The 9587-nt window shown below is 38.4% G+C and overlaps 1 long non-coding RNA gene across 1 annotated transcript; it reads left to right on the forward strand.

Annotated features, from left to right (window-relative positions):
* Window positions 1-1329: 1329 nt before the first annotated feature.
* LOC141947317 (uncharacterized) lies at window positions 1330-7697 on the forward strand. The gene is made up of 3 exons (XR_012630073.1): window positions 1330-1589; window positions 6337-6388; window positions 7585-7697. It is a non-coding gene; the product is annotated as an uncharacterized LOC141947317 (long non-coding RNA).
* Window positions 7698-9587: the final 1890 nt, after the last annotated feature.

Raw genomic sequence — 9587 nt, forward strand, 5'->3', positions numbered from 1 at the left:
TAATTTCAACATGAAATAATTAATTTGGCACAAGAATGCGTTTCAGGCACTGTCTAATGCATGTGACATTAGAAAGGACTGTTCAAGGGTAAACTCTGAGGGTGCAGAGGATTCACTTTCATTGTAAAGGAGCAGGGAGGCTCAAAGTGGGATAAGTATTTTTCTTATAGTAGTAGGAATTATCAGCAAAAGTATAGTGACAAATTAGATCATTTAAGGAAAAAATCTTGAAAGGGATATAGAATAAGAGCTGTGACTCAGTCACCCAAAACTACAAACTATATGTCACTTAATAACAACTTGCTTTTTATTAACCACTTATGGTCTATTGAGTTCATAGCTGACTTAGGTTATTAAAAAGATGGCATAATGACATGAAATATCTGCAGAGAAATTAAATGTTTTCATTATAAGTTTTTTGCATGTTTTGATTTGAAGTTGATATCCTATTTCACAAATATTTTTTTAAAATTAGCTTATTTATAGTAGAAATCAATTTTGAAATACCAATTACATGTTAAGTAAAAATAGAAAGTAAGAGTTTCACTCTTGGCATGGTTCAAAGAATGGATGATTCAAGTTGCACGGTTCTGAGCCCACCAGCCCGCAATGATGTTACACCAATTTATGACTTGACAATAAGCCTTATGAAGTGGGTGTAGAGAAGATGGAGCCAGTCGCTTCTTGAATGTGCCCAGTGCTATGACAAGAGGTGACAGACACAAGGTAGAACACATGAAATAAATATAAGGACTACTTTTTTTTAACCATGAGTGTGGTCAGTTATTGGAAGAGGTGCCCAGAGATGTGGGACCACCAGCTTATGAAGCAGTTAAGAACATTCAGAGTGTAATTTTGCCGGAACAAACATTTGTTTTGCAAACATTAGTAGAATGCACTAGGCTATTACATTGGGCCTTATGTCTAAAGGCAGTCAAAGAGAGAAAAAAGAACTAAAACCATCCATTATGGCTCACTGCCAAACAACCTGAATCCTGGCTCTGTACTAACAGAGCAGGATAATAATACCAATTGGGTCATTGTCTCTTTTAAAAAGCCAGTTCCATTTATTCTTTCCCCTAATTGCTACCCAAGCTAGCTTTTCATTTACATGTTACTGTGTTTGGGCTGCATATCTGAATTCTGCGTGGCTGTCTGTTTCAAGTCCTGGTTTGAATACCGAGATACAGGACCGGTAAGTCTAAGCACAGCAGTACACCATCCACAAAAAGCAAAATACCAGAATGGTGGTTTTGTAGGTAGTTTTTTGCTAACAAGAAAATCTGCAGTGAATTATAAAAGGGAGAATGTAACCTAATGATTGGAAGCGGTCTTCAAATCAAGATGATCCAAGAAGCATCATGGTGCACACAGTATGTGGGGCAGTGAACCGGTCATTTCAACGGAAGACTTTTTTTTTTTTTTTTTTTTCCTCTAGGCTCTGAACAGTTGCCTTGAAGCTACTGCTGCTGTTTCAGAAGACGCTCAAATCCTTATGTCATTGTCTCTTGCATGTATCTCATCTAATAAGGACAGTTAAATGTGCGATGAAGGGGTTTTGACTAGGCCACTCAGCTTTTGAAGACCAGGTATTAATTCCTACAGTCTTTCTTGCCTGAAATTTGATTTCACTTCTCTCTTGCTTTGTAATGCTAGATATTTAGTCTTTAGATATTTAGTACAAATTAATTATCTGGATGTTGTTTAAAATCAGTGGATATATGAAATGATCAGAAATGATTTCTGGATAGTCAGGTCAGGATGGTTTGAATCACCCACTGGATAATGTGGTTCTGTGTTGACTACAGAGGTGAACGAAACCACTGGACTAGCTTAAATATTTAAAGTATGTGAAAACTAAGTCATCACTAATGTCTTAGCCTAACAAGTTTTGACACTATGATATTAAAGTTGGGTGTGAATCAGGGTTACATGGTTGCTTACTTCTTGTTTATTCAGTAACACGAAACCCACAAAACCACTCTTAAATGTCACTCTCCATTCTGGACCTTGAATGGATGTTTTGGTCAAACTTGGCTTCACGAATGGTATATGCAAACCAAATAATTCATAGATAAAGTTATTATGAATCTACTATTTGTCACACAATATTGCAGTACTTGAATATTTTCACATATGTCTGATCTCTTGTTCTCCAGTCTGCAAATCACCATTTAGAAAATTGGGATATGGTAAATCTAGAATGACTCAGTTCATTATTAAAGGATAGTGAGCATGAGAGACTAGACATAATTACTTCTGCATACTATTAAAAGTGTTCATAAAAATATGGCATTATTTTAAGATGCAATGAGACATATGACTAAAATAGCATTAAAATTTTATTTTTTACGTTCTACAAATATAATGACATTTAAAATATGACATTTAGAAGGTAGAACCTCTAATATCAAATAATGTCAGCATATGTGGCAGTATTTCTTTCCTGACTACAGACAAATGCCTGTCAATGTCACCTTCAGCACCTGCCATTACTTATTATCACTTGTGAAATTCTATTTGTAACATTTTATAGCCATCAGCAAAGTCAGTTAATTACAGTCTCCACTGCTACATGAACAGTGCAATTACTTCACCATTCGCTTTGATTTTGTTGACCAGCAGAGTTTTCAGGCAAGTGCTTGCAGTCCAATTAACACGTAAGATTGCACAGAAGCTGCAGTTCCCATTCCGGTGTAGTTTAGGTTTGGTATCTGCCATGTGTAACTTTAATTTTTTCATCTATTTAATTTTTGTCCCCATGTGCTACCATCAGCATTACTCTTTAACAAAGTTCTTTCTTTTGAGTACTCTTTCAAATCTGGCATGCACAGGTTTTGAAACACAATGAGCAATTTAGAAAGTGAATGGATTCAGAGTGAAATCCTGCAGATTTCTTATTTAAAAATTATTTCACTAATTAACCAAGAGTACAAATCTAGATTTTACTGTGTTTACATATTTTTTTCTCTTTTCATCAGATATCTGCAATTATCATTGTGTATGAGACTGAACTCTGAAATTCCAGTTATCATTTAGTTAGAGCCCCATTCAATAAAATTTCATATAAGGAAGTTAAGTGAAGAAAGGAAGAATCTTTTGATTTGGGTTTTTAATTATTTTTTTTAGTTCTGACCAGCACTATGCTGAGTTCCTGTGAAGCTCGGGCAAGTCTTTTCTTAGTTTGCAACACGATTGCTGAAGCTGACATCAGGGTCCTAACTGAAGAAATTGATACTATTTGCAGCGTCTCCAACTTTAGGATCTACTAATTTCTTAGTGTGCAAACTATGATTAAAATACAATTTTCTGCATGAATTAAATCTCTCCGTGGTGCGAAGTACGATGCCAAAGCCTTCTGTTCCTTTGTAGGTTTTTTTTGAGAAAAAAAACCCACAAAAGTCAGTAAAGTAGCAATCAATGAGAACTTATATAAGGGTAAATTAAAGAGAAGTGATAAATCATATGTTTGGGTAACTGCATATATTTAGAATACATGGATTAAATATAATAAAGGAAAAAAAAATAAAAACCATCAGCTGTACAACAGAACTGTTAAATATAGAAACACTATATCTAAATAAGAGGAGAACTAGGGCTGGGTCTGTAACCTAAATGCCTGGTGAAAAGATCATGGAAATCAGAAATACAGTGAAGTTAAAAAGCAACAGCAATGAAAGACTTCAATTACCCTGACAGAGAGTGGGCAAGGGTCACAGAAGACCAAGCAGAAATTATATTTTTCTGATGCAATGACTACTACTTTAGAGTCTTTTTTTCTCCAAAGTGGCAGATCATCTAAACAGAACCAACTAAATCTAGTGATTTCTTTTCCTAGAACTGGTATGGGGAGGGGGGGTGGGGAAGAATCACTTGTGTTTTTGTAGCTTCTCAGTTTCTTCTAAATTTTGTGGAAATTCAGATATGCAACAGAGAATTAGTATTTTTTAATAAGTTTCACAGCCCTGACAAAATACCTCTTTTTCCCCTAGAAAGTTAACCACGTGTGAACAAAGAATAATAAAAATCACTGCTCTTCTTCAATAACAAAATTAAGTCAGTAAAAAAAAAAAATATATATACTAATAACCAGCAAGTTAAAAATCCCATTAAAGCTCAGCATCTTTCTTCTCAGGTGAATGCCATGCAAATCATCATTTTTACAGGGGTTGCATGGCCCACAAAACCCTTCTGCTTGCTCAGAAGATATGATGAGTGGCAGTACTCACAGCCTATGACACAAATTTATTTTTTCATTATTTGCTAACCACCTTGTGGTGGTTATTAAAATGGCACACCATTTTAAGATGCTTCCTATAGAAATTATGTGATATTTTAAAGGTCAATGCAATCCAAACAGGGTAGCAGGGAACAAATGGGCATAACCTGTGAGTTACTGATCAAATGTCTTCTGTTCCAAATTGGTACCAGCAGGTGCTAAAGCTGTTTCTTGGGGTAGTTCTCAATAGTCTGAGTTTACTCTCCTGTCACCATATGAGGAAATACTGCAAATATTGAAAATCAAATACTGAAATATTGCAAATTTGGTAGTAAAGGGAACTGAGCTACAGCAGTTACCAATCACTCATCACAGCATGCTTTTAGTATCACTTTCCCAAACTCACTTGATCGTTAAGTTGATTCTTTCTCTCCTCATCATACATAGCATCATAGAATGGTTTGGGTTGGAAGGGACGTTAAAGCCCATCCAGTCCCACCCCCCTGCCATGGGCAGGGACACCTTCCACTAGCCCAGGTTGCCCAAAGCCCCGTCCAACCTGGCCTTGAACCCTTCCAGGGAGGGGGCAGCCACAGCTTCTCTGGACAACCTGTGCCAGGGCCTCACCACTCTCATAGTAAAGAATTTCTTTCTTATATCTAATCTAAATCTGCCCTTTTTCAGTTTTAAACCCTTATTCCTCATCTTATCCCTACACCCCCTGATCAAGAGTCCCTCCCCCCTTTCCTGTAGCCCCTTTCAGTCCTGGGAGGCCACTCTAAGGTCTCCCCAGAGCCTTCTCTTCTCCAGCTGAACCCCCCAACTCTCTCAGCCTGTCCTCACAGGGGGGTGCTCCAGCCCCCCGAGCATCTTCGTCCTCTGGCCCCACTCGAGCAGGTCCGTGTCCTTCTGATGTTGGTGCCCCCAGAGCTGGACACAGCACTGCAGGGGGAGTCTCACAAGAGCAGAGCAGAGGGAGAATCCCCTCCCTTACCCTGCTGCCCACACTGCTCTGGATGCAGCCCAGGACATAGTTGGCTTTCTGGGCTGCAAGCACATGTTGCTGGCTCACAGCTTTCCATCTACTAATACCCCCAAGTCCTTCTCTGCAGGGCTGCTCTCCACCCACTCCTTGCCCAGCCTGGATTTGTGCTTGGGACTGCCCAAGCACAATACATTCCTCTCTAAGTCAGTTTAGTGATATAGTTCCTACTCACTGTATTTTTACAAAAATTTTGCTATCACATATTTATAACTCGAGATATGAATGCAGCCTGGTTCATCACACCATTCCCTGGGTCACCTGTCTGTTATTCTTCCTAAGAAAAGTAGTGTTGTAGCAGGTGGCAGAGTTAGCAATGAAAGGGATTTATAGAGCAAAATACTCTTCTCTTTATTAAAGCAGAGCTCACAGTTACTTTTTCTCTGTTTTAAGAGAGAAACAGCTCCCTGAATGTATGGCCCTGAAGGCAAGTGTGCTAACTGGGAAAGCAGTCTCTCCCCAGGAGAGCTAAGATGTTCACCGTTTAAAGGTGCTAACTGTCAAAGCTGATACATTCAATATTGCGGTGCAGATGACCAAAGAAAATTCGAAAAAAGGAAAAAGAGGCAGAAAATAAATGATAATTCACTTTGTCTTTATAGTACCCTTCAGGTGCACATCAAAACAACTTTACACTTGAACTCCTTTACTGCACACAACGGTCTCAGCCATGCGTTTACTGAGCTTAGTACCTAGGTTTCACTGGAAGATTGGCTATCAATTACAAGTCAAACTCTGCTTTACCTTAAGCTGAAACCAGTTCAGCAAAAAGCGTACAAAGGCAGTCATTTAAATGATGTTGTCCTTTGATATCTTTTGCATAATATCCCTCTGGTCGTGCATTGGCAGCAGTTACCCAGACAGAAGACCAATGCTGTTCACATTATGTACTGTATCTATTCAACCACCTTTTCATGGATCTTATCCTTTGAAACTAAATCTTTTCTGTTTTCCTGATGTTGCAAGAAATAGCATATACTATAAAATAGGAAAAAAAAAAAGACCATTTATTGTTAATTTCTTTTTTAATTGTTCTGAACTGTTTTGTTTAAGATTTTTTTTTTTCACTGCGAAGCAGGTAGTTGTACAAAGGAAGAAAGAAGGCATCACCTTCCTTCAGATCTGGGGTAAGTTTAAAAAAAAAATCTCAAGATGTTATGCTTTGTTGGTTGATTATAAACATTCTGGTGCTTCCAATACTAAGGTGAATGTTGAAACATATTCTTAAAGGAATACACTTTTGTGGGATTTCTGTAGGAAATGTGGATTCTGATGCCTCAAAAATTAGGCATTGAAAAGTAGAGTTAATACCAGTTGTGGCAAATAAGAGACTTCCAAAGTTATGAGAATGGGAGAATATTTAATAAAAAATCATGAAAGTGGTTCCTCTTTCATTTTGTTGGGTTTTGGTGGGGGTTTGTTTGTTTCTTTTCTTTATATACATCTGAGTTTTATTCCTAGTGAAGGAACTTAAATGAGGGAGAACAGCCAGTTTGGGAGTTAGCAGCTGGATTTGCTCATAACTATGACTTGGCTTTTGAAAAACAATATATAGAGCTGGAGTCCTGAAGAAGACTTGGGGCTTCTATTCTATTTGTGCCACTTCCTTCTTGCTGTCTTAGAGGCACAATGGGAATTATTTAAAATATACAAATAGAAAGCCACATGTGATACATTTTGAAAATTTAATTGCAAAAATTAAAAGAGGATAACCAAAAACCCAAGTCTGTATTGCATAATTTTGTAAAACAGAAGGTTAAACCAAGTTTGGAACAGCCATGAAAATGTGCTTGAAACAGCAAAGAGGAAATCACAAAGATCTTTAGAGAGATGCTATTGCAAGTGAGAAGGTAGCATTTTCAAAAACAAAGTTCTGTTGGTAAATGCTGATTTCTGGGCTTCTAAATAAGCAGGCTGATTTTCTAAAGTAATCGCACATAAAGATTTTCCAGTTAAACTAGTGCTTTGTGCTCAGCAGTTTTGCAGAGAGCCCTACTTCTATTTAAGACCATGGATGCCAAATCTGGAAGGCACTTGGGCACATGCTCCCTCCCCTCCAAATTCAGCAGTCCTGAATGTGCAAGGAGCTGACGCCTACGTCTGGAGTTAGGAGGCTAAAGCCAGGCACCTCTTTTAGGGGAAAAAGGTTGCTGGTTACCACATTTTTATCACAGGAGGAATCATTGACTAGCAAGGAAAAAATTATACTTCCCTTTGAATTATTTTAACTTAAATATTTAAAAAGAAAGAGGTGTTTTCCACAAACCCAAGTAAATTAATTTTGAATTTTGTATACATAACCATCTAATTCCTTCTAATCCAGCTTTTTAACCTTGGGAGACTTCAAAAACTGAATTCTGTACTCCAGTAAACGGAAAAGCAGAATTGAACTGCTGGCAGATCTTCTGTGGCCGTGGGAGGTTGCTGTAAAAAAGGTAAAATTATGTCTATGGGAATATTGAGATCTGAGCTCTGCAGGGACCTGCCTGCATGTGGCCTTTGGGTGCAGCTGCCTTTCTGTGACTACAAAATCATGTGGAGATTTTTTAAGCATTTGTGATCAATATGGGATATAGCTAGCTAGCTAAAAATAAATAAAATGGCCTGTAAACTATACCAGGACACTTTCACTTGCTGACATGACTTAATTTTTATGAAATTTCCAGATTTAGGGTCTGAGACTATTTCTGGGAGCATATTTCTGGTGTGAAGGAGGATTAACCAGGAGGAGAGTTGAGAAATGCAGAGCCAAATGCAAAATCATTACTGAGGAGTTTAGGCAAAACTTTTGCTCACGAGAAACTCCTTTCTCCCATCTTCCATAAACCAGCATGTCCCATTGCCTGATTCACATCTCAGTCCATCCCAGTGCAGAATCCAGACCTTTTGCCTATTTTCTCAGACAGCGTAGGTATCAGCTTGTGCAAATCCTGTCCTGTCAATGCTGGCTGCATTACCAAGAGGCTCATCACTCAAACAGGCCCATTCCTTCTTGATTAATGAAGGCTGTAACAGCAACCAAGATTTAACTCGTATCATTTTGTCTTTAATACAATCCTACAGTTTCTCTTCTCTCCTGCTTATGGCAGTCCACTAGTAGATACATCATTTGAAATAACTGAGCTGACAATCCAGCAAGCACTTAAGCGAATATTGAAATGCTTTCCCATGTTGAGATGCTCTGGCAGATGCTGGGTTTGTGTTGCAATCAGACTCGGAGCTGCAAGTTTTGTCTAAGGGCACCATCCTGAAGAAGCACCTATAAAAGCCTGTTTGTGTGTCTGATGCTGATGGTATGGGTAGCATGCCACACTTCCCTGCTCTTTCAAACAGAAAAATAACTAGCTGAGCACTTTACATGGTATTTTTGGAAGACTTTCATCTGTAGATGGGAAGCCTGTCACGGAACATTTGAAGATTATACAAACGCAGTTGCAAAACCAGATAGAGCTTCAATTGCCTTCCTCTGTCCTTGGTCTGAACCCAGGTCAGGAAAAGTGTGAAGCTTAAATGAATTAATTCATTCTTATCCCAAGACTGTGGCAACAATTACTTTGTTGCAGGATGTTCAGTGTGTTAAAAAGATGCTCATTTGTTTCTGTGATTGCTCATCTCTCTGCACAAACTAACAATAGTGGCACCTTCGGAGCATAATAGCACAGATCTGAGGATGTTCAAGACATCCTTCCTCCACGGCATGTGTAATTGAGGTATTGAGCTGCAGACAGGCAGGAGGCACAGCAATTGTTCAAGGTATTTAGCGCGGATGTTCTTGGGAACAGTTATACTGCATTCGAATAAGGATAATACACTTCATTGTGTAGGTTTTGGGTTGAGATTTTTTCTGTTCGGAAATCTTATAGCTGGATGAAATCAATGCCGTCATTTTATTTTGTAGCCTTGAAGCTTGAGAATGTCAGTAGAGTTATTTATTTCTGCAGACAGTGCACTTACATGCTGCAAATGAGCAATAAATTTGTACATGACTTAAAATTTTAAAGTATGAACAATTAAAACAGCGCAGAAAATGAGTACATAATAGAAAATTCAAGCTAATTTATGTTCATAGCAAAATAAAATTTAAAAAATCCACACACATGCAGGTCGGCTGGAACAGCTGCACCTACTCATCTCCTCACAGCGGTCGGGGATCCTCTTCCCATTTATATTTCCCATATGCTCAAGATCAGTGAAACACTGATTTTCTTTGCAGGAGACTTGGCCACCTGTATGTTTTAGCTGGCACCTCAGCACTGCAGTTCCACACTGCGAAAACACTTGGAAATCTGCTTGATCCCTCCTCAATCTGGAAAGTGTTGCAACACC

Source organism: Strix uralensis, chromosome 9 (assembly GCF_047716275.1).
Source record: "Strix uralensis isolate ZFMK-TIS-50842 chromosome 9, bStrUra1, whole genome shotgun sequence".
Lineage (NCBI taxonomy): Eukaryota > Metazoa > Chordata > Aves > Strigiformes > Strigidae > Strix > Strix uralensis.